At 46.2% G+C, this 26,994-nt stretch overlaps 1 pseudogene; it reads right to left on the minus strand.

Annotated features, from left to right (window-relative positions):
- Positions 1–282: 282 nt before the first annotated feature.
- Positions 283–26,252, minus strand: LOC112234335 (annotated as a pseudogene).
- Positions 26,253–26,994: the final 742 nt, after the last annotated feature.

Genomic DNA, 26,994 nt, shown 5'->3' on the forward strand with positions numbered 1-26,994 from the left:
GTGACTATGACCAGGGTTGATTATGACCAGGGTTACAGCCAGGGTGACTATGACCAGGGTTGATTATGACCTGGGTTACAGCCAGGGTTGATTATGACCAGGGTTGTTTATGACCAGGGTTACAGCCAGGGTTGATTATGACCAGGGTTGTTTATGACCAGGGTTACAGCCAGGGTTGATTATGACCAGAGTTACAGCCAGGGTGATTATGACCAGAGTTACAGCCAGGGTGTTTATGACCAGAGTTACAGCCAGGGTGATTATGACCAGGGTGATTATGACCAGGGTTATAGCCAGGGTTACAGCCAGGGTTGATTATGACCAGGGTTACAGCCAAGGTTGATTATGACTAGGGTTACAGCCAGGGTGATTATGACCAGGGTTATGACCAGGGTTTACAACCAGGGTGATTATGATCAGGGTTGTTTATGACCAGGGTTACAGCCAGGGTTATTATGACCAGGGTTACAACCAGGGTGATTATGACCAGGGTTGTTTAGACCAGGGTGATTATGACCAGGGTTACAGCCAGGGTGATTATGACCAGGGTTACAGCCAGGGTGATTATGACCAGGGTTACATCCAGGGTGATTATGACCAGGGTTGATTATGACCAGGGTTACAGCCAGGGTGATTATGACCAGGGTTGATTATGACCAGGGTTACAGCCAGGGTGCTTATGACCAGGGTTGTTTATGACCAGGGTTACAATCAGGGGTGATTATGACCAGGGTTACAGCCAGGGTGATTATGACCAGGGTTGATTATGACCAGGGTTACAATCAGGGGTGATTATGACCAGGGTTACAGCCAGGGATTAAGTACTTGATGTCCACTAAGCAATAAATGAACCCCAAATAATCCTGGTCAGTCGTCAACCTTGCGAGCCAGCCGGCAGAAAGTCCTGCGGTGCTCCACTGTGTTCTCGTTGGCCCTCTCACTCATCTGGTGGACCCTGGTGTTCCTGAAGCCCTGTTTGGAGATACAGTCCAACAGGAACACTCTCAGAGACACCTCCTGGTGATCGTCACACGGACCAAAAGGTGAAGGACACCTGGAAGTCACTGGAATAGTGTTTGATCCACTTGGTGAAGCTGTTACACACACTCTCCAGTAGGAAGTGGACTTTGGTGGTGATGGTGAGCTGGGTGATGGTGACGAAGGCAACAGGGTTGGAGTACTTGGACAGCTTCCTGGTTGACGAGAGCTCCACCACCTCCTCAAAAGGTGTCTAGGGGGGGTAGAGGGGTTTAGTGTCGGTGAGAGACTGCATCAACGGCTCGATCTGGTAGAAGTCTGCCTCCGAAGAAGAAGAAGAAGAAGAAGAAGAAGAAGAAGGATATTACTTTAATGTCAAGTGTCAAGACAAAGATACTGAAATGTTTATTTATTTTATCTTAACACCCATGAGAAACACACTAAGAGGATAATCCCCTGCTGGCTCAGATTTGAACCGGCAACCCTCCAGTTGCAGGCCCACCGCTCTAACCCCTAGGCAACCTTACGCAGCAGATCCATCTCCGTGATGTCACAGGGAAGGGTGAGCTCTGAGGTGCGTAGCAGGTTGAGGACGTAGCGGAAGAGGGGCCCCATCTCTGTCGATGAAGTAGTGTCCCTGTCAAATCAAAGATGGTCATATTCCCATATCACACAGACATACAGGTATGTACAGTGCATTCAGAAAGTATTCAGACCCCTTGACTTTTTCCACATTTTGTACATTACTGCCTTATTATAAAATGGATTAAATATTTTCCACCTCATCAATCATGCAGTGGGGAGGTTGTTTCAGCTGCAGGTATTGGGAGACTAGTCAGGATCAAGGGAAAGATAAACAGAACAAAGTACAGAGAGATCCTTGATGAAAAGCACTCTGGAGCAGGTTAAGAATGGGGAGAAGGTTCACCTTCAAACAGGACAACGGCCCTAAGCACACAGCCAAGACAACGCAGGAGTGGCTTCGGGACAAGTCTCTGAATGTCCTTGAGTGGCCCAGCCAGACCCCGGACTTAAACCCGATCGAACATCTCTGGAGAGACATGAAAATAGCTGTGCATTAACGGTCCCCATCCAACCTGACAGAGCTTGAGAGGATCTGCAGAGAAGAATGGGAGAAACTCCCCAAATACAGGTGTGCCAAGCTTGTAGCATCATACCCAGGAAGACTCTAGGCTGTAATTGCTGCCAAAGGTGCTTCAACAAAGTACAGAGTAAAGGGTCTGAATACTTATGTAAATTTGATATCAGTTATTTATTTTTAATACATTTGCACAATTTAAAAAACAAAACAGTTTTTGCTTTGTCATTATGGGGTATTGTAGGTAGATTAATGAGGGGAAAAAACAATTTCATCTATTTTAGAATAAGGCTGTAACGTAACAAAATGTGGAACATTTTCCAAATGCACTGCATACCTACAGAACTGTGGCAAAGTACCTGAGCGTCGTGTGTGGTGGATGAAGTCCCTGTGGAACATGGCCCCCTAGCATGGAGTCAGGGTAGCGCTGCAGGGTGGACTGGGACGTGGTGTACAGACAGCCACGCACGTTGAGGTTCACCAGGTCAGTCATCTATAGACAGAGACAAACACATTACAGTGCCTACAGAAAGTATCCCTTGACTTAATCCACATTCTGGTGTTACAGCCTATTATTAAATTACACTTTGGATGCTGTATCAATACACCCAGTCAATATGAAAATACAGGCGTCCTTCCTAACTCAGTTGCCGGAGAGGAAGGAAACCGCTCAAGGTTTTCACCATGAGGCCAATGGTGACTTTAAATCAGGTACAGAGTTTAATGACTGTGATTGAGGATGGATCAACAACATGGTAGTCACTCCACAATACTAACCTAATCGACAGAGTAAGAAGGAAGCCTGTACATAATAACAATATTCCAAAACATGCATCCTGTTTGCAACAAGGCACTAAAGTAATACTGCATCAAATGTGGCAAAGCAATTACCTTTTTGACCTGAATACAAAGTGTTATGTTTGGGGTAAATCCAATACAACACATTACTGAGACCCACTCTCCATATTTTCAAGCACAGCGGTGGCTGCATCATGTTATGGGTATGCTTGAAGTCGTTAAGGACTAGGGAGTTTTTCAGGATAAAAAAAATAATGGAATGGAGCTAAGCACAGGCAAAATCCTAGAGGAAAACCTGGTTCAGTCTGCTTTCCACCAGACACTGGGAGATGAATTCACCTTTCAGCAAGACAATAATTAAAACCACAAGGCCAAATCTACACTGGAGTTGCTTACCAAGAAGACAGTGGATGTTTCTGAATGGCCGAATTACAGTTCGGACTTAAATCTAGTTGAAAATCTATGGCAAGACCTGAAAATTGTTGCCTAGCAATAATCAACAACATATTTGACAGAGCTTGAAGAATTTTAAAAACAATAATGGGCAAATGTTGTACAATCTGTGTGGAAAGCTCTTACAGACTTACCAGAAAGGGGTGTGAATACCTTCTGAAGGCTCTGTACCAGTCAGGGCCGGCCTGTACCGTCTAGTCTGGCCCAGGGCCCGTCTGTACCGTCTAGTCTGACCCAGGGCCCGCCTGTACCGTCTAGCCTGTCCCAGGGCCCGTCCAGCCTGTCCCAGGGCCCGTCCAGCCTGGCCCAGGGCCCGTCCAGCCTGGCCCAGGGCCCGTCCAGCCTGGCCCAGGGCCCGTCCAGCCTGGCCCAGGGCCCGTCCAGCCTGGCCCAGGGCCCGTCCAGCCTGGCCCAGGGCCCGTCCAGCCTGGCCCAGGGCCCGTCTGTACCGTCCAGCCTGGCCCAGGGCCCGTCTGTACCATCTAGTCTGGCCCAAGGCCCGTCTAGTCTGGCCCAAGGCCCGTCTGTACCGTCCAGTCTGGCCCAAGGCCCGTCTGTACCGTCCAGTCTGGCCCAAGGCTCGTCTGTACCGTCTAGTCTGGCCCAAGGCCTGTTTGTACTGTCTAGTCTGGGCCAAGGCCTGTTTGTACTGTCTAGTCTGGGCCAAGGCCTGTTTGTACTGTCTTGCCAACTGGATCATATATGTTATAGAAGCCAACTGTTAGACCTACTCATCGTCACATGACAGCACAAACAGATCTGGGATCAGGCTACCACCGACCTGTCCTAGCAGATCTGGGATCAGGCTACCACCGACCTGTCCTAGCAGATCTGGGATCAGGCTACCACCGACCTGTCCTAGCAGATCTGGGATCTGGCTACCACCGACCTGTCCTAGCAGATCTGGGATCTGGCTACCACCGACCTGTCCTAGCAGATCTGGGATCAGGCTACCACCGACCTGTCCTAGCAGATCTGGGATCAGGCTACCACCGACCTGTCCTAGCAGATCTGGGATCAGGCTACCACCGACCTGTCCTAGCAGATCTGGGATCAGGCTACCACCGACCTGTCCTAGCAGATCTGGGATCAGGCTACCACCGACCTGTCCTAGCAGATCTGGGATCAGGCTACCACTGACCTGTCCTAGCAGATCTGGGATCAGGCTACCACCGACCTGTCCTAGCAGATCTGGGATCAGGCTACCACCGACCTGTCCTAGCAGATCTGGGATCAGGCTACCACTGACCTGTCCTAACTGTTGTAGCCGATTTCGTCACATTTCACCTCCTTCATAAGACATGGATTGTCACTTACTCTTATTGACACTCACCATATATCCCCAGTCTCCATCTTCCTATTCACTACCATACGGCCCCCACCGCCACCCTCCTCCCCGGGTGAACAGAGACAGGGTGGAACGAATGGCTGTTCCGTCTGTTATTCCACGGTCTTTTCTTGTCACACCTGGGATCTGTTCTCGGTAGCAACACAGAACAAGCAGCTCCAGTGGAGGACCCTGCAGAAGTCAGAGAGAAAAAGAGTCATAAAAAATAAAAATAAATATATAAATATATATATATATATGCAGGGATGAAGAACTGTCAACAAGACATCAATAGATTTGTCTGATTTGACCCTTATCAAATGTCAATATAGCTAGTAGGGCTGGGCGATATGGCCAAAATATCATATCATGGTATTTTATGTTTTTGATTAATAAAAGTTCTAAATTTGCTTCATGAGTAGTGCATAACCCTAGGGTGGCAACACATATATTCTACATTATTTCAATGGGTCCTTCTCCATTCTGATTGGTTTATACTGTTCAATTCAACAATCATTTCCTGCACTCATTTGAGATCATTTCCACACTGCCACAATATGGGCAATAATACTAGGCCTTATTTTAAACCAAATGTTGCAATTGCTATTTAGATCAAAACACTTGGGTGAACTTTTGGAATCATGGAAATAGAATGTTTATTATAATTCTATAGTTAGAATATAAATAATAGTGGGCACTTTGAATAGTGTTGTTTGACATGACAACGAATGAAAATGCCACAGACAAATTTTTGTGACAGGGTAGGAACCAAAGTGATGTTCAGTGTTTCCTAGGGGACCCTATAATCTTTGGCTACATTAAATCTTTATTCATATAGCCAACATATTCATGCTTCGCCTATTCCTCTTTGATTTAGAAGATACTGTTGCACAAACAACGTGCTGATTTGGGCCTCCACCAGTACTGGTATCAGGCTGTATTAGCTAGCTACGTAGCCAGCTAACTAGCAATTAGCATTAGTGGCTAACACGATTTAGCTTAACGTGCTAAGAAAATACAAACTAGCTGTTTGCAGATGTAATAAACACAAACTAATATTCTAATTATAGGATGTTTGTCAATTTATATTAAGATGAAAGTGGAAACAACAACGTCATCAACATTGTTGCATTGACAATGCAGACTGAACACAAGTGTCTCGAGGTCAAGCAACAACAAACGAGCTCCTTGAGTGACGGGGGAGGGGGGTCTGTGTGGAAAGCAGTAAAATATAGATTTGGAGTTAGATAACCTTGGATTTTTTGGGGGCAGGGACATGTACAGCATTCTACCCTCCACAGCATAACCTTCGCTCCAGATCAAAACATGCAACCTGTTTTTGGACGGAATTACCTGGAAGGCCCAAACTATAATCAAATCTAATTTTATTTGTCACATACACATGGTTAGCAGATGTTAGTGCGAGTGTAGCGAAATGCTTGTGCTTCTAGTTCCGACAATGCAGTAATAACCAACAAGTAATCTAGCTAACAATTCCAAAACTACTACCTTATAGACACAAGTGTAAGGGGATAAAGAATATGTACATAAAGATATATGAATGAGTGATGGTACAGAGCGGCATAGGCAAGATACAGTAGATATATACATATGAGTATATACATATGAGATGAGTATGTAAACAAAGTGGCAGAGTTAAAGTGGCTAGTGATACATGTATTACATAAGGATGCAGTAGATGATATAGAGTACAGTATATATACGTATACATATGAGATGAATAATGTAGGGTATGCAAACATTATATTAGGTAGCATTGTTTAAAGTGGCTAGTGATATATTTTACATAATTTCCCATCAATTCCCATTATTAAAGTGGCTGGAGTTGAGTCAGTGTGTTGGCAGCAGCCCCTCAATGTTAGTGGTGGCTGTTTAACAGTCTGATGGCCTTGAGATAGAAGCTGTTTTTCAGTCTCTCGGTCCCAGCTTTGATGCACCTGTACTGACCTCGCCTTCTGGATGACAGCGGGGTGAACAGGCAGTGGCTCGGGTGGTTGCTGTCCTTGATGATCTTTATGGCCTTCCTGTGACATCGGGTGGTGTAGGTGTCCTGGAGGGCAGGTAGTTTGCCCCGGTGATGCGTTGTGCAGACCTCACTACCCACTGGAGAGCCTTACGGTTGTGGGCGGAGCAGTTGCCGTACCAGGCGGTGATACAGCCCGACAGGATGCTCTCGATTGTGCATCTGTAGAAGTTTGTGAGTGCTTTTGGTGACAAGCCAAATTTCTTCAGCCTCCTGAGGTTGAAGAGGCGCTGCTGCGCCTTCTTCACGATGCTGTCTGTGTGGGTGGACCAATTCAGTTTGTCTGTGATGTGTACGCCGAGGAACTTAAAACTTACTACCTTCTCCACTACTGTTCTATCGATGTGGATAGGGGGGTGTTCCCTCTGCTGTTTCCTGAAGTCCACAATCATCTCCTTAGTTTTGTTGACGTTGAGTGTGAGGTTATTTTCCTGACACCACACTCTGAGGGCCCTCACCTCCTCCCTGTAGGCTGTCTCGTCGTTGTTGGTAATCAAGCCTACCACTGTTGTGTCGTCCGCAAACTTGATGATTGAGTTGGAGGCGTGCGTGGCCACGCAGTCGTGGGTGAACAGGGAGTACAGGAGAGGGCTGAGAACGCACCCTTGTGGGGCCCCAGTGTTTAGGATCAGCGGGGTGGAGATGTTGTTGCCTACCCTCACCACCTGGGGGTGGCCCGTCAGGAAGTCCAGTACCCAGTTGCACATGGCGGGGTCGAGACCCAGGGTCTCGAGCTTGATGACGAGCTTGGAGGGCACTATGGTGTTAAATGCCGAGCTGTAGTCGATGAACAGCATTCTCACATAGGTATTCCTCTTGTCCAGATGGGTTAGGGCAGTGTGCAGTGTGGTTGAGATTGCATCGTCTGTGGACCTATTTGGGCGGTAAGCAAATTGGAGTGGGTATAGGGTGTCAGGTGATATGGTCCTTGACTAGTCTCTCAAAGCACTTCATGATGACGGAAGTGAGTGCTACGGGGCGGTAGTCGTTTAGCTCAGTTACCTTAGCTTTCTTGGGAACAGGAACAATGGTGGCCCTCTTGAAGCATGTGGGAACAACAGACTGGGATAGGGATTGATTGAATATGTCCGTAAACACACCAGCCAGCTGGTCTGCGCATGCTCTGGGGGCGCGGCTGGGGATGCCGTCTGGGCCTGCAGCCTTGCGAGGGTTGACACGTTTAAATGTTTTCCTCACGTCGGCTGCAGTGAAGGAGAGTCCGCATGTTTTAGTTGCGGGCAGTGTCAGTGGCACTGTATTGTCCTCAAAGCGGGCAAAAAGTTATTTAGTCTGCCTGGGAGGAAGACATCCTGGTCCGTGACAGTGCTGGTTTTCTTTTTGTAATCCGTGATTGACTGTAGACCCTGCCACATAATAGTTACACTGTTTGTATTCGGTCATGTTTCCAGTCACCTTGCCCTGATTAAAAGCAGTGGTTCGCGCTTTCAGTTTCACGCGAATGCTGCCATCAATCCACGGTTTCTGGTTTGGGAATGTTTTAATCGTTGCTATGGGAACGACATCTTCAACGCACGTTCTAATGAACTCGCACACCGAATCAGCGTATTCGTCAATGTTGTTGTCTGACGCAATACGAAACATATCCCAGTCCACGTGATGGGAGCAGTCTTGGAGTGTGGAGTCAGATTGGTCGGACCAGCGTTGAACAGACCTCAGCGCGGGAGCTTCTTGTTTTAGTTTCTGTCTGTAGGCAGGGATCAACAAAATGGAGTCGTGGTCAGCTTTTCCGAAAGGAGGGCGGGGCAGGGCCTTATATGCGTCGCGGAAGTTGGAATAGCAATGATCCAAGGTTTTTCCAGCCCTGGTTGCGCAATCAATATGCTGATAAAATTTAGGGAGTCTTGTTTTCAGATTAGCCTTGTTAAAATCCCCAGCTACAATGAATGCAGCCTCCGTATATATGGATTCCAGTTTGCAAAGAGTCAAATAAAGTTCGTTCAGAGCCATCGATGTGTATGCTTGGGGGGAATATATACGGCTGTGATTATAATCGAAGAGAATTCCCTTGGTAGATAATGCGGTCTACATTTGATTGTGAGGAATTCTAAAATCAGGTGAACAGAAGGACTTGAGTTCCTGTATGTTGTTTTGGCCACACCACGTCACGTTAACCATAAAGCATACGCCCCCGCCCCTCTTCTTACCAGAAAGATGTTTGTTTCTGTCGGCGCGATGCGTGGAGAAACCAGCTGGCTGCACCGTCTCTGATAGCGTCTCTCCAGTGAGCCATGTTTCCGTGAAGCAAAGAACGTTACAGTCTCTGATGTCCCTCTGGAATGCTACCCTTGCTCGGATTTCATCAACCTTGTTGTCAAGAGACTGGACATTTGCGAGGAGAATGCTAGGGAGTGGTGCACGATGTGCCCGTCTCCGGAGTCTGACCAGAAGACCGCTTCGTTTTCCCCTTTTTCGAAGTCGTTTTTTGGGGTCGCCGGTTGGGATCCATTCCGTTGTCCTGGGTGAAAGGCAGAACACAGGGTCCGCTTCGCGAAAGTCATTCTTGGTCGTACTGATGGTGAGTTGACGCTGCTCTTATGTTCAGTAGTTCTTCTCGACTGTATGTAATGAAACCTAAGATGACCTGGGGTACTAATGTAAGAAATAACACGTAAAAAAAAAAAATACAGCAAATGCTCTGGCAAACCAACAGAAAACACCATCCAACCTGGAACTGAGTGAGTAATGTTTAGTCTGAAGCTATATTTTATATTCAAAAGCCATGAATACATTACAATTATATATTTTACTTTATGAGGACTGAATGCTGAGTTGGACTACCAAGCCTGCCAGGACAAGCAGATTCAGCTTCAACTAGCACTGACGTGTCAGATGAGAGGTGTCAGAGACCTTTAGCCCAACAATGGCAGGAGAATCCAACCGGCTACTCCAAACCAAATGCAGAGGGCTTTGAAACTGCCTCCCGCTGATCAGAGGTAATTAAAATACAGTACCCTCTGTATGTAAAAAAAAATGATAAGGCAAGAAAAGAGTACAAAATGGAGCTCCTTATGGAAAAATCAAGAGACACTTTTTGCTGACTATTATAAAAATGGGAACATCAGCAACCTCATGTTCCACACTGATCATCCCTTGGCAGGGCACAGTGCTACCACTGTGTTAAGAGGGGGGTGTTAATGAGGGGTGGAAACTCAGGATATTAAGACAATGAGGACCTCTGACAGCTAATATAAATCTTCATAAGTCTGGAACAGTATTGGTACAGGCCAACCCCAAACAGTTTTAGTTTTCACCTAATCAAAGAAATAGCCCAGCAGGAGAAGCTCTCCATTGAAAGATACCCCCACCCCGAGCGGGTCAGACCAGACCTCTTTCATTATATAACCCCACAGACGAGCCACCCCCAGCGGAAAGTCAACCTCCCAGCACAGAGTACTACTCCCTCATTGAAATGAAAGATACCTCCAGCTGGGTGAATTTAAGGCAGGTGGAGCTGGAACAGCAGGTGATTACACCCCAGTCAGCACAGACCCAGACAACAGGTCAGCACAACACCACCCCCTTAACCAGACCCGGAGAGCTGGAGGTGGAGAGAAACATATCTACACTCTGGACTGTGGTGAGACAACTACACCACGAGAAAAAGCAGGAGAAGTTCTGAGCACTAGAGGAGAGGATCAGACTGCTGGAGGAGAGGGTGAGGGGGATGGAGGGGGGGGAGAGGGTGGAGGGGACTGGAGGAGGGTGAGGGGGATGGAGGGGGTGAGGGGGATGGAGGAGAGGGTGAGGGGGATGGGTTGAGGGGGGTGATGGAATGGAGGAGAGGGTGAGGGGGTGAACAGGGGGATGGAAGAGAGGGGGATGGAAGAGGGGGATGGAAGGAAGAGGGTGAGGGGGATGGAAGATGGGGGATGGAGGAGGGGTTGGAAGGAGAGGGGGATGGAAGAGAGGGTGAGGGGGATGGAGGAGAGGGTGAGGGGGATGGAGGAGAGGGATGGAAGAGAGGGTGAGGGGGATGGAAGAGAGGGTGAGGGGGATGGAGGAGAGGAGGGGGGATGGAGGGAGGGTTGGAGGAGAGGGTGAGGGGGATGGAGGAGAGGGTGAGGGGGTTGGAACAGAGGGTGAGGGGGATGGATGGAAGAGAGGGTGAGGGGATGGAAGATGGAAGAGAGGGGGGATGAGGGGGATGGAAGAGAGGGGGGATGGATGGAGGGGATGGGAGGGTGAGGGGGATGGAGGGGTGAGGGGGGTGGAAGGGAGGGTGAGGGGGATGGAAGAGGGTGAGGGGGATGGAGGGGGGGGATGGAAGAGAGGGTGAGGGGGATGGAAGAGAGGGTGAGGGGGAGGGTGAGGGGGATGGGGGATGGAGAGAGGGGGATGGAGGAGAGGGTTGGAGGGGGGTGAGGGGGATGGAAGAGGGTGGGGGGGGGATTGGAACAGAGGGTGAGGGGGATGGAGAAAGGGTGAGGGGGATGGAAGAGAGGTGGGGGGATGGAGGGGGTGAGGGGGATGGAGGAGAGGGTGAGGGGGATGGAGGGGGGTTGGAACAGAGGGGGATGGAGGGGGGTGAGGGGGATGGAAGAGGGTGAGGGGGATGGAAGAGAGGGTGAGGGGGATGGAAGAGAGGGTGAGGGGGATGGAAGAGAGGGAGGGGGGATGGAAGAGAGGGTGAGGGGGATGGAAGAGAGGGTGAGGGGGATGGAAGAGATGGGGGGATGGAGAGAGGGTGAGGGGGATGGAGGAGAGGGTGGGGGGATGGAAGAGAGGGTGAGGGGGATGGAGGAGAGGGTTGGAGGAGAGGGTGAGGGTGAGGGGGATGGAAGAGGGTTGGGGGGAGGGGGATGGATGGAAGAGAGGGTGAGGGGGATGGAAGGGGGTGATGGAGGAGAGGGTGAGGGGATGGTGAGGGGTGGGGGGATGGAAGAGGGTGAGGGGGATGGAAGAGAGGGTGAGGGGGATGGAAGAGAGGGTGAGGGGGATGGAGGGAGAGGGTGAGGGGGATGGAAGAGAGGGTGAGGGGATGGAGGGGGTGATGGAGGAGAGGGTGAGGGGGATGGAGGAGTGGAGGGGGATGGAGGGGGTGAGGGGGATGGAGGAGGGGGATGGAGGGGTGAGGGGGATGGAGGAGAGGGTGGAGAGGGTGAGGGGGATGGAAGAGAGGGTGAGGGGGATTTATTTTTTATTTTACCTTTATTTAACCAGGCAAGTCAGTTAAGAACAAATTCTTATTTTCAATGACGGCCTAGGAACAGTGGGTTAACTGCCTGTTCAGGGGCAGAACGACAGATTTCTACCTTGTCAGCTCGGGGGTTTGAACTTGCAACCTTCCGGTTACTAGTCCAACGCTCTAACCACTAGGCTACCCTGCCGCCCCAAGGAGAGGGTGAGGGGGATGGAGGGGGGTTGGAGGGTGAGGGTGAGGGGGATGGAGGGGAGGGTGAGGGGTTGGAACAGACGGAGGAGAGGGTGAAGAGAGGGGACGGAGGAGAGGGGTGAGGGGGATGGAAGAGGGGTGAGGGGGATGGAGGAGAGGGGGATGGAAGGGGGACGGAAGAGAGGGTGAGGGGGAAGAGAGGGTGAGGGGATGGAGGAGAGGGTGATGGAGGAGGGAAGAGAGGGGGACAGAAGAGAGGGTGAGGGGGAGGGGATGGAAGAGAGGAGGTGAGGGGGATGGATGGAGAGGGTGAGGGGGATGGAGGAGAGGGTGAGGGGGACGGCATGTGACAGAGAACAACCTACTAGAGAGGTGGCCACCCCCACAGAGAAGCCAGCAGAACAGCCCACCTCAGCTCCCGACAAAAGTCTAGACACCATAGCAGAACAGTCCACCTGACCATAGCGTCAAAATCACAGAGGGACAGACCCTTCTGAGCACCCCCCATCTGCCACCTTGATAGCCCTTCTGACAACCCCCCCACACCCACTGAGGACAAATATAACACAGATTGTACTCCTTATGGACTCAAACTGGAAATATATACAAGAGAGTGTCTAAAATCTGGTGTCCAAACACCCAGCGCGCCCTAGACCTTCTGTCTGAGGACCAACTAGGTTCACCCAGCGAGTCCTAGACCTTCTGTCTGAGGACCGACTAGGGTCACCCAGCCACATAATAATACACACCTGTCTGACCAACTAGGTTCACCCAGCACGCCCTAGACCTTCTGTCTGAGGACCAACTAGGTTCACCCAGCGCTCCCTAGACCTTCTGTCTGAGGACCGACTAGGGTCACCCTGCACTCCCTAGACCTGTCTGACCAACTAGGTTCACCCAGCGAGTCCTAGACCTTCTGTCTGAGGACCGACTAGGGTCACCCAGCGCGCCCTAGACCTTCTGTCTGAGGACCGACTAGGGTCACCCAGCGCTCCTAGACCTTCTGTCTGAGGACCGACTAGGGTCACCCAGCTACATAATAATACACACAGGGACAAACTAGCTGAGAACACCGCTGGAAAGTGTGGCCACAGCACTGAAGGGAGTGATTGAAAATGCTTCTTCTACTTTCCCCACTGCACAAGTGGTTACCAACTAAAGTATTCCAGTCTGCTACTTTACAGCGGGTAAACGCAAGTATTTTCCGTGACTGTGCCTCAAAACCAAATGTTTTCCTGGCCCACCACTTTATCCTGGACTTGAACAGCCTCTATGACCAGGTCCACCTCTACAAGGCAGCAGTGCCCACCTTTGCCTGGACCCTAAAGGACATCGCTCTCAAACGTCTCCCCAACACTTCACACAGGAGGACCAGATCAATAGACACCCCACCCAGACCAGCGAGACATTCTCCCAGACCTGCGGGACACCATCCCAGACCTGCGGGACACCCTCCCAGACCAGCGGGACACCCCACCCCAGACCAGCGGGACACCCCACCCCAGACCAGCGGGACACCCCACCCCAGACCAGACCCCACCCCAGACCAGGGGACACCCCACCCCAGACCAGCGGGACACCCCACCCCAGACCAGCGGGACACCCCACCCCAGACCTGCGGGACACCCCACCCCAGACCTGCGGGACACCCCACCCCGGACCTGCGGGACACCCCACCCCGGACCTCCATTATAGAGGACCCACAGCGAGAGGACCTACATCCAGACCACAACACCACCAGCCACATATACACCCCCACCCCAACCAATCAACACTCCCCCAAGTCAACCATGCCCGCACCCCATTTAGGCCCCCTCAGATCAGACCTATGCCCCTCCTGCCCACCCCATGCCCCCAACTCCCACAAAGAGGGCCTAAACATGGAAGTCACATATCCGCCCAGGCCGTGAGCAGGCAAACAGGCCCAACCCCCACTCTTACACCAGCCCAAGCCAATGGCAAGTAACAGATGCTCAGCAGGCTCTGCTCACACTTACTGGACTGAGGCCAAACCACACAACCAACAACATTGGACACTATGGATCACAAAGCCTTCATTATCTCTTCCTGGAATATCCAAGGCCTGAGGTAATCTGCATTTAGCCTAAAGAGCAGGAACCTGGACTTCATCAAAGAAATCGGAAATACAGACATTGTCATTCTACAAGAAACGTGGTATATAGGAGACAGACCCACTGGTTGCTCTCTAGCTTACGGAGGGCTGGTAGTCCCATCCACCATACTACCAGGTGTGAAACAGGGAAGGGACTCAAATTATGCTAATTTGGTATAGAGCAGACCTAACTCACTCCAATAAATTAATAAAAATAGGAACATTTTACATTTGACTAGAAATTCAAAAGGAAATTATCTTAACAGAGAAAAATGTCCTCCTGTGTGCTACCTATATCCCCACACTAGAATCCCCATACTTTAATGAAGACAACTTCTCCATCCTGGAGGGGGAAATCAATCATTTCCAGGTCCAGGGACATGTACTAGTCTGTGGTGACCTAACATACCAGAACCAGACAAGAACCTGACACCCTCAGCACACAGGGGGACAAACACCTGCCTGGAGGTAACAGCATTCCCTCCGCCATATGCCCCACCAAGACACAACATAACAAACAAAAACAGGTCACAACTCCGTCGCACACTGGGTCTGTACATAGGAGTCCCCTCGAAGCCTACCGTTGACTATGGTAGGTACACCTATAGCTCATCTCTTGGCAGTAGTACTGAAGACTACTTTATCACTGACCTCAACCCAGAGTCTCTCAGAGAGTTCACAGTCAGCCCACTGACACCCCTATCAGATCACAGCAAAATCACAGTCTACTTGAACGGAGCAATACTCAATCATGAGGCATCAAAGCCAAAGGAACTGAGTAATATTAAGAAATGCTATAGATGGAAGAAAAGTAGTGTGGAAACCTAATAAAAAACAATTAGGCAACAACAAATTCAATCCCTTTTAGACAACTTCCTGGACAAAACATTCCACTGTAATAATGAAGGTGTAAACCTGGCAGTAGAAAATCTAAACAGCATATTTGACCTCTCAGCTTCCCGATAAAATAAAAACAATTCTAACAGAAAACCGAAGAAAAATGAACAACAATGACAAATGATTGATGAAGAATGCAAAAACTTAAGAAATTGAGAAACCTGTCCAACCAAAAAAATTGAGACCCAGAAAACCTGAGCCTTCACTATGGTGAATGACTAAAACAATACAGAAATACACTACGGAAAAAGAAGGAACATCCTGTCAGATATCAGCTCAATGTAATTGAAGAATCCATAGACTAACCACTTCTGGGAAAATACTAAAACAAACACGAAGAAAAGCTCTCTGCGCTTTTAACGGACCTCTGAGACTATCACAGTGCAGGTGCATTTATACGGAGACTTGATTACACATAGGTGGATTGTATTTATCATCATTAGTCATTTAGGTCAACATTGGATCATTCAGAGATCCTCACTGAACTTCTGGAGAGAGTTTGCTGCACTGAAAGTAAAGGTAAAGTAAAATTTTTCAGTTTTTGATTTGTTAAAAAAGTTTGAAATATCCAATAAATGTCGTTCCACTTCATGATTGTGTCCCACTTGTTGTTGATTCTTCACAAAAAAATACAGTTTTATATCTTTATGTTTGAAGCCTGAAATGTGGCAAAAGGTCGCAAAGTTCAAGGGGGCCGAATACTTTCGCAAGGCACTGTATGTATCCAAAATGGAAATGTATGGGTAAACCACTTCTCCAATCTTTTTGGCTCTATAACAATGAACAAACAGCAAAAACATATACATGATCAAATACAAATCTTAGAATAAACTATTAAAGACGATCAGAACCCACTGGATTCTCCAATTACGTTGAATGAACTACAGGACAACATACACACCCTCCAATCCAAAAAGGACTGTGGTGTTGATGGTATCAATTAAATTATGAAATACAGACCACAAATTCCAACTGGCTATACTTAAACTCTTTAACATCATCCTTAGCTCTTGCATCTTCCTCAATATTTGAAACCAAGGACTGATCACCCTAATCCACAAAAGTGGAGGCAAATTTGACCATAATAACTACCGTGGGATATGCGTCAACAGTAACCTTGGAAATTCCTCTGCATTATCATTAACCGCAGACTCGTACATATTCTCAATGAAAACAATGTACTGAGCAAAAGTCAAATTGGCTTTTTACTAAATGATCATACGACAGACCACGTATTCACCCTACACACCCTAACTGGCAAACAAAGGCAAAGTCTTCATGCTTTGTTGATTTAAAAAAAATCCTTAGACTTAATTTTGCATGAGGAGGTTATACAAATTGATGGAAAGTGGTGTGGGGGGTAAAACATACGACATTATAAAATCCATGTACACAAACAACAAGTGTGCAGTTAAAATTGGCAAAAAGAAAAATAATCTTCTCACAGGGCTGTGGGGTGAAACAGGGATGCAACTTAAGCCCCACCCTCTTCAACATATATATCAATGAATTGGCAAGAGCACTAGAACAGTCTGCAGCACCCGGGCTCACCCTACTAGAATCTGAAGTCAAATGTCTACTGATGATCTGGTGCTTCTGTCCCCAACCAAGGAGGGCCTACAGCAGCACCTAGATCTTCTGCACAGATTCTGCCAGACCTGGGCCCTGGCAGTAAATCTCAGTAAGACCAAAATAATGGTGTTCCAAAAAAGGTCCAGTTGCCAGGACCACAAATACAAATTCCATTTTAGACACAGTTGCCCTAGAGTACACAAAAAAACTATACATACCTCGGCCTAAACATCAGCGCCACAGGTAACTTCCACAAAGCTGTGAACGAACTGAGAGACAAGGCTAGAAGGGCCTTTTATGCCATCAAAAGGAACATAAAATTAGACATACCAATTAGGATCTGGCTAAAAATACTGGAATCAGTTACAGAACCCATTGCCCTTTCTGGTTATGAGGTCTGGGGTCCGCTCACCAACCAAGAATTCACAAAAAAAAAAGAGGGACAAACATCGAATTGAGACTCTGCACCCAGAATTCTGTAAAAATATCCTCTGTGTACAACGTAAAACACCAACTAATGCATGCAGAGCAGAATTAAGCCGATACCCGCTAATTACCAAAACATAGAAAAGATCTTTAAAATTATACAACCACCTACAGGAAGCGATTCCCAAACAAAGCCATCACCTACAGAGAGATTAACCTGGAGAAGAGTCCACTAAGCAAGCTGGTCCTGGGACTATGTTCACAAACACAAACGAGCCCCAGGACAGCAACACAATTAGACCCAACCAAAATATGATAAAACAAAAAGATAATTACCTGAGACATTGGAAAGAATTAACAAAAAACAAAGCAAACTAGAATGCTATTTGGCCCTAAACAGAGAGTACACAGTGGCAGAATACCTGACCACTGTGACTGACCCAAACTTAAGGAAAGCTTTAACTATGTACAGAGTCAGTGAGCATAGCCTTGCTATTGAGAAAGGCTGCCGTAGGCAGACCTGGCTCTCAAGAGAAGACAGTCTATGTGCACACTGCCCACAAAATGAGGTGAAAATGCACTTCCTAACCTCCTGCCAAATGTATGACCATATTAGAGACACATATTTCCCTTAAATTACACAGAACCACAAAGAATTCAAAAACAAACCCAATTTTGATAAACTCCCATATCTACTGTGTGAAATACCAGTGTGCCATCACAGCAGCAAGATTTGTGACCTGTTGCCACAAGAAAAGGGCAACCAGTGAAGAACAAACATCATTGTAAATACAACCCATATTTATGTTATTTATTTTCCCTTTTGTACATCGTTACAACACTGTATATATATACACATATGACATTTGTAATGTCTTTATTCTTTTGCAACTTCTGTGACTAATGTTTACTGTTCATTTTTATTGTTTATTTCACTTTTGTATATTATTTACTTCACTTGCTTTTTCAATGTTAACATATGTTTACCATGTCAATAACACCCCTTGAATTGAGAGAGAGGGATGACTCAAGTAGCGGACTAAACTATACAAATGGAAGTTAAACACGCCGTATCACATTTAACAAACCAAATACCATTATAAAAGATCAGGTAAAAACCCAAACCGGTCCGTGCATCAATACCGGTATATAGTCAAATACAGTATACCACTCAGCCATAAGAGTATCACATTCATGCACCAATTTAATTCATTTAATTTGGGCTAGATCAAAAGTGGTGGCTAGAAATGATCCACACACAGAGCCTTCAGAAAGTATTCACACCCCTTGACTCGTACAGAGCCTTCAGAAAGTATTCACACCCCTTGACTGGTACAGAGCCTTCAGAAAGTATTCACACCCCTTGACTGATACAGAGCCTTCAGAAGGTATTCACACCGCTTGACTTATTCCACATTTTGTGTCACAGCCTGAATTCAAAATTAAATTAAATGTTTCTTACCCATCTACACACAATACACCATAATGACAAAGTTAAAACATGTTTTTAGAAATGTTTGCTAATTTATCAGTATATTATTGTTACAGTCGTATATCGTTCTCATTCTCAGAGTGGACACGTTGTTTGCAGAGCTCAAATCCTATCCTACACTTGTGAGAAACAAGTTTTGGTTTATTTCCATTCCATTTACGAGATGTAAATCTATTTATTGTAATTTTTTTGGAGCGCTCATGTCAATATTTGAGTAAAGACACGCACATGATTACGCATATAGAAGTTGGCCTAGGCTAGCTGGCCTGCGCGCAAATGTAGGCCTATAAATGGGGATGTCCGATAGTATTTCTGATGGTCTTAACTTACCACCACTAATGAGCTGTGGAGCTTCTCAAAGTTCTATTTATTTCTTTACCTCAAAACAAGTATTTTTTTATCCATTGAGAGTGACAATAGTTCCTCAATGTATTTGAAAAATATTTCCAGCTCTCGGTTGCCACTTGGGATGAAAGGGAAAAATGTCACTGATCCAGCCATAAAAATACCTGACGACTTCTGAGCGCTTGCATAAATAGCCTACAGCTGTGTCTGTTCCGAGCTCACTGTGGCCCAGAATATTTTATACAAGCTTAGGCTGGACCCAGTTTATAGTTAATACAATGTTTCACGTTTGTTGTAGAGATGCCATGCCTAGCCAATGTGATTCACAGGATATTATTTTAAACAAATTAAATCAGGTTATTTTCTACCTGTAAGCTGTTATGTTTTTATTTGTTGGCTTTATGTAGGCTCTTTTTACATCGTTGGAAATGGAAGTTATTTTTAGATTGGTATCATTTACATTTAGATAGAATTTAGATGAACCACATGACAATGATTTTAAGATACAAAAGACTATTATAAATGAAATGAAACTGTTCCACAAAAAGGTGCTTATGAAAATCATAACTGGCCTGCAGATCGGGTTGAAATGGTAATATAACTTGGCAGTACGAATGGAAGAGGCTGCCCCTGATGCAGCCTATTACCAGCAACTACAGGAGTATAATGGCTGAATCTACCAAGACCAGCAGCTGGAGAAGGGTATTCTTCAGGATAGGCTCTCTCTGTTTCCCTCGAGTCATGTATGTCTTAAATATTTAATCAAACAGTGAGCGTAAAAGCATCAGACAAGCTCAGTACATATAGTTGATTTGATTAAAACACAGTGTCTATTTGGAAAAATACACGTTTTAACATTTCAACCAATCGATTGGTGAAAAAAAAAAAAAAAAACTGGCAACTCTCGGTTGCTCAAGATTTTATTTTAACCGGGGACTGCCCTATGAGACTCTCACGAACATGAGCCGGGGACTTCCCTATGAGACTAACGAACATGAGCTGGGAACTGCCCTATGAGACTAACGAACATGAGCCAGGGACTGCCCTATGAGACTAACGAACATGACCCGGGGACTGCCCTATGAGACTAACGAACATGAGCCGGGAACTGCCCTATGAGACTAACGAACATGAGTCAGGGACTGCCCTATTAGACTCTCACGAACATGAACCGGGGACTGCCCTATGAGATTCTCACGAACATGAGCCGGGGACTGCCCTATGAGACTAACGAACATGAGCCGGAGACTGCCCTATGAGACTAACGAACATGAGTCAGGGACTGCCCTATGAGACTCTAACGAACATGAGCCAGGGACTGCCCTATGAGACTCTCACGAACATGAGCCAGGGACTGCCCTATGAGACTAACGAACATGAAACGGGGACTGCCCTATGAGATTCTCACGAACATGAGCCAGGGACTGCCCTATGAGACTAATGAACATGAGTCGGGGACTGCCCTATTAGACTCTCACGAACATGAGACGGGGACTGCTCTATGAGATTCTAACGAACATGAGCCGGGGACTGCCCTATGAGACTAACGAACATGACGGGGACTGCCCTATGAGACTCTCACGAACATGAGACGGGGACTGCCCTATGAGATTCTAACGAACATGAGCCGGGGACTGCCCTATGAGACTAACGAACATGAGACGGGGACTGCCCTATGAGACTCTCACGAACATGAGACGGGGACTGCCCTATGAGATTCTAACGAACATGAGCCGGGGACTGCCCTATGAGACTAACGAACATGAGACGGGGACTGCCCTATGAGACTCTCACGAACATGAGCCGGGGACTGCCCTATGAGACTCTCACGAACATGAGCCGGGGACTGCCCTATGAGACTAACGAACATGAGCCGGGGACTGCCCTATGAGACTAACGAACATGAGCCGGAGACTGCCCTATGAGACTAACGAACATGAGTCAGGGACTGCCCTATGAGACTAACGAACATGAGCCAGGGACTGCCCTATGAGACTGCCCTAAGACGAACATGAGTCAGGGACTGCCCTATGAGACTCTCACGAACATGAGCCGGGGACTGCCCTATGAGACTAACGAACATGAGCCGGGAACTACCCTATGAGACGAACGAACATGAGCCGTTGACTGCCCTATGAGACTCTCACGAACATGAGCCGGGGACTGCCCTATGAGACTCTCACGAACATGAGTCGGGGACTGCCCTATGAGACTAACGAACATGAGCTGGGGACTGCCCTATGAGACTCTCACGAACATGAGCCGGGACTGCCCTATGAGACTCTCACAAACATGAGCCGGGGACTGCCCTATGAGACTAAAGAACATGAGTCAGGGACTGCCCTATGAGACTAACGAACACGAGTCAGGGACTGCCCCATGAGACTAACAAACATGAGTCAAGGACTGCCCTATGAGACTAACGAACATGAGTCAGGGACTGCCCTATGAGACTAACGAACATGAGTCAGGGGCTGCCCTATGAGACTAACGAACATGAGTCAAGGACTGCCCTATGAGACTCTCACAAACATGAGCCGGGGACTGCCCTATGAGACTAAAGAACATGAGTCAGGGACTGCCCTATGAGACTAACGAACACGAGTCAGGGACTGCCCCATGAGACTAACAAACATGAGTCAAGGACTGCCCTATGAGACTAACGAACATGAGTCAGGGACTGCCCTATGAGACTAACGAACATGAGTCAGGGGCTGCCCTATGAGACTAACGAACATGAGTCAAGGACTGCCCTATGAGACTCTCACAAACATGAGCCGGGGACTGCCCTATGAGACTAACGAACATGAGCCGGGGACTGCCCTATGAGACTAACGAACATGAGCCGGGGACTGCCCTATGAGACTAACGGACATGAGCCAGGGACTGCCCTATGAGACTAACGGACATGAGCCGGGGACTGCCCTATGAGACTAACGAACATGAGTCGGGGACTGCCCTATGAGACTAACGAACATGAGTCAGGGGCTGCCCTATGAGACTAACGAACATGAGTCAAGGACTGCCCTATGAGACTCTCACAAACATGAGCCGGGGACTGCCCTATGAGCCTTCCCAAACATGAGCCAGGGACTGCCCTATGAGACTCTCACAAACATGAGCCGGAGACTGCCCTATGAGACTAACGAACATGAGCCGGGGACTGCCCTATGAGACTAACGAACATGAGTGAGGGACTGCCCTATGAGACAAACGAACATGAGTCGGGGACTGCCCCATGAGACTAACGAACATGAGTCAGGGACTGCCCTATGAGACTAACGAACATGAGTCAGGGACTGCCCTATGAGACTAACGAACATGAGTCAGGGACTGCCCTATGAGACAAGGACTGCCCTATGAGACTAACGAACATGAGCCAGGGACTGCCCTATGAGACTAACGAACATGAGCCAGGGACTGCCCTATGAGACTAACGAACATGAGCCAGGGACTGCCCTATGAGACTAACGGACATGAGCCGGGGACTGCCCTATGAGACTAACGAACATGAGCCGGAGACTGCCCTATGAGACTAACGGACATGAGCCGGAGACTGCCCTATGAGACTAACGAACATGAGTCTCAGTTTTGCTCTACGCCCTCCTCAAGCTGTAGGATGCCCACAAGACTCGTCTGAAGGTAGCCTGGTATCAGTTTATTTTTTTAAGAATGGAAGTGTGTGTGTGTATATATATATATATATATATATATATATATATAGAAGTCATTTAGTGCCAAAAAAAAATAAATATGGGGGGATAATATTCTGATCTTATATCTCTCAAAAGAAAAGGTCTGGCTCATGTTCACTTTAAAAAACAAACTTCCTTTTAGATAGATTTTTTGATTATTTTCCCCATGTATGAATCTGTTTTTCCAATGTGTTTCTATGGGCTAATAGCAGTAAGGCCATATTTAATGGGGCGGCAGGGTAGCCTAGTGGTTAGAGTGTTGGACTAGTAACCGGAAGGTTGCAAGTTTGAATCCCCGAGCTGACAAGGTACACATCTGTCGTTCTGCCCCTGAATAGGTAGTTAACCCACTGTTCCCAGGCCGTCATTGAAAACAAGAATTTGTTCTTAACTGATTTGCCTAGTAAAATAAAGGTTAAAAAAAAAAAAATTCTTCAAGCATTTGTCCTATACCTAAAAAGGGGACCTAAAATTGAAATAGCTAAATGTTCCTTGGTATGACCATCTTTAAAACATCCACGCGTTAGCTTAGAACGTTTTCATGATTTAAAAAAATTACTTGAGAAATACTGCACGAAACATCTCAGGGCGTAAAATTGAGCTCTAAGATATATGACAAAAACGTCAAAATGTATGATTTCTTGAGGAAGAGTATACTGGCTACGGTGTCTCAAAATTGATAAATGAAATTTTGGGGTAAAAAGCCAACTGGGCTCCTTCATTAATTTAATCGGGTGGCTCATTCATTACAAAGCCCACTGATATTGCAAACTACTTTAATGACTTTTTCATTGGCAAGATAAGAAAACTTAGGGATGACATGCCAGCAACAAACGCTGACACTACACATCAAAGTATATCTGACCAAATTATGAAAGACAAGAATTGTACTTTTGAATTCCGTAAAGTCAGTGTGGAAAAGGTGAAAAAAGTACTGTCTATTAACAATGACAAGCCACCGGGGTCTGACAATATGGATGGATAATTACTGAGGATAATAGCGGACGATATTGACACTCCTATTTGTCACGTCTTCAATGTAAGCCTACTAGAACGTGTGTGCCCTCAGGCCTGGTGAGCAGTTAGTCATTCCGCTACCCAAGAATAGTAAAGCCCCCTTTACTGGCTGAAACAGCCAACCTTTAGCAAACTAATTTCCGCTGCTTGGGCACCTACAATTTTCTATGGAGTCAAAGTCTACGCCCCTTCGTCAGGTGATTGGTCAAAAGAAGAGATTCTTCAATAAAATCTTTGTTGTCATTCAACGAGAGAACTTGTTCTCATGCACAAAAAAAAGCATTGATAAAAAAATACTGTCACCAAACATCTTAGTTAGATGTCAAATTGCTCGACTAACATCTCTTCGGCAGAAACGTCAAAATTAATGACATTTCTTGAGTTACCTTAGATTAATTCAGACTATTTCAAGAAAGTGAATACTGGCTACGGCGTCTCAAAATAGACAAACGGTACTATTGACGTCTTTTCCCCTCGTATTTCAAGTATGCTCTTGGGGAATCCCCGCGGACATATTTGTCGTTAGTCCAACGATTGGACAAACAAGGGAAGTCCGCAACGTAAACCCCTCAGCCCTCGTTTTTGATCGAGTTTACAATTATTGTCACTTGGGGGCCTGAAATGCCCCATAATTCAATTCGCGATGATTGTACATCCGCTAAGAAAAGTCGGCCAAAACGTAAAACCTCAATATGGAGAAGTTAACATACAAGTCTAAGTACAACCAAATGTAAATGCATTTGAAATTGTGCTACTAATGCACAAACACGTCACGTAAATGTAATTGTGCATTTGTTTGGTTCGTTTTTGGAAATTGTAGAAATAAAACATGTTCCTTCTTCAGAAGTTCCAGCTAGGCAGGCTAACATTTGCTAATTCATTTTCTAGCTATCATACAGTAGGTGTATTTTAATAATTATATATTTAATTTAAAGTAGACATGCAATCACAAGTGACCTTGGCGCAAATAAACCCACAAACTACCGGTGGCTGAAAACACAATCATTGCGGGACAAACGAGTGACGAATTTCCAGACAAGGACGGTCCATTTAATTCCTCCCTTCCTCGCCCTGCAAGTGTGTACTCATCAAATGTCATCAGATGTGGCCACCTAATTTGCGGGTGTGGCTTTTATATGTTTGGAATTCAGACAAAGTCTTTTAAGGGAATATAAGAGCACATTCGTTCGGGTCAGCAAGGCGCTAGACGAACTGAAGCATGCTGACTCATTTAGTCCATTATAGGGATAATAACTAGCCAGTCTTGCTTATTATCACAGGTTACTAGTTAGCTAGCTATTCTCCCATAGCAAAAATAGCAAAAGCGAATTATTTACAGACCATAGTAGGTCATGTTTTAAGCGTAGTAACGTTAACTAGCTGGCTACATCCATGATTGGAAGCTGGGATACAAACAGTAGGGGATGTTAGCCAGTTAGCATTAGTTAGCCAGTTAACATTAGTTAGCTAACTGAAACAAATACTAGTTAGTTGCACACTAGCTAACTGTGCGATCGCCCTTTCTAATAAACATTTTATCATGAACTAGGTTTATGAGATTAATTTACCCAACCTGTTTGCGATGTTGCATTTGTTCTTCTGTAGCTAAATAAGATGGGATTCATGTTGAAGCAGTGAGTTGGTCAGTCGGACATTTTAAACCATGGCACCAATATCAAAGAGGATGTTTCAGTGTGGCTCCGCTACCTGCGCCACAAATAGCGTGACTAGACAACCAACAAACCAACCAACCATCAACAACATTGTCGCTAACTAACAACTTCCACCTGGATGGTCTTCTGTGGGGAGTTAGTCTGAGCACCAGTCTGTATGCTGTCAGAGAGGAGAGGAGAGACCTGGATGGTCTTCTGTGGGGAGTTAGTCTGAGCACCAGTCTGTATGCTGTCAGAGAGGAGAGGAGAGACCTGGATGGTCTTCTGTGGGGAGTTAGTCTGAGCACCAGTCTGTATGCTGTCAGAGAGGAAGAGGCGAAGGAAGAGGCGAAGCGAGAGGTTTTACTCCGACACAAATATACACAGGGTCGTTGCAATATGTCCACGAACATAAGGCCACGAAGTGAGAGTGAGAGAGGGGGGTTGTTGTTGTTATTGCTCATTTGTTACGTGAGGCTTATTTGATCGAATTCAAGTTTCATAATGATTAAGTTGTTACGAAAGCACTGATAATAGTGGACACACATGTGGCCTTCCGGCAACTTGAGAAAAACAATTTACGTTATATTGGAGTTGTGCCCGTTGTCATAGAGATATAAGGGATAATCATGGATATCACCAGTTTTAGCATAGACATTGCCATTGAGCGCTTCCTTATTTTTAAAGTAGTCAACTGGGTGGGTTTTCATACGTTGGAAGCGATCAGCCAATGAAGAAAATGAACTACTTTAAAATGTTGTCACAGACGTTAAAATAGCAAAGACACAAAGATCAGTCCTGTATCTCAATGGTCTGTGGTTCACAGCGTATCTGCCGTTTCATTGGATAGAATGGTCCCACCTGATCTCGGCTCCTCCCGCCTACCTTCCATCTTTGAGGACATGTAATTTCCATTGTTACAGTCACGCGAATAGCTTGTCAATATAATAGGCAATCATTGGTAATAAACGCCATTGTGAAGCAGGCAAGAATAACAAAGTACTTCCGGGTCACGGACTTTTGGAACGGTTCAGAATAAATCCTGTCCTTATACTATGTTATTTAATAATTATTGAACATGTATTATACTTCTTATCATACAAATAAAAGTATTTCTATAAGATATTGGTTTATTTAAAAAAAAAAATCAAACCTAAATGGTCATTTTTGTGTCCTGAGTGTTACGGACTGCTGTGGACAAATGTTTTTCAAGACAAGCCATGTATCCTGACATTTTTAATCGGAAATCAATTGTATAATTGTTTTTCTCCAACCGTGGGTCCTGCTCATTCCCACCTACCTTGGCTCCTCTGGTCCTTGAGTCTACACATGGACCCCTTCCCCCTTTTACTGTGACACAACATAGACATTTTGTAAGATGCCATATATTTTTTTTTTAACCAGGCAAGTCAGTAAAGAACAAATTCTTATTTACAATGACGCCAATATGCATGTCCAATATGAAAAAAAAAACTACTGAACATCCTGCAGTACGAAATAACAATGGGATTTCAATGTTTCCTAGTGTGAAAACATTGAAATCCTAAGTGTATTTTATAATTATCAATATTAAACAGAATGATACAGGTTTATTTTATTGGTATTACTGTGTAATCATTCCTTTTATTGGTATTACTCCCTTTAATGCGGTTAATGGCCAATGCTATAATACTTGTGCTATTCACTTTTTCCTTTTTTGTTAAACAAAATTCTAAGTCAACTAACAGTTTCTA

Source organism: Oncorhynchus tshawytscha, linkage group LG02 (assembly GCF_018296145.1).
Source record: "Oncorhynchus tshawytscha isolate Ot180627B linkage group LG02, Otsh_v2.0, whole genome shotgun sequence".
NCBI lineage: Eukaryota > Metazoa > Chordata > Actinopteri > Salmoniformes > Salmonidae > Oncorhynchus > Oncorhynchus tshawytscha.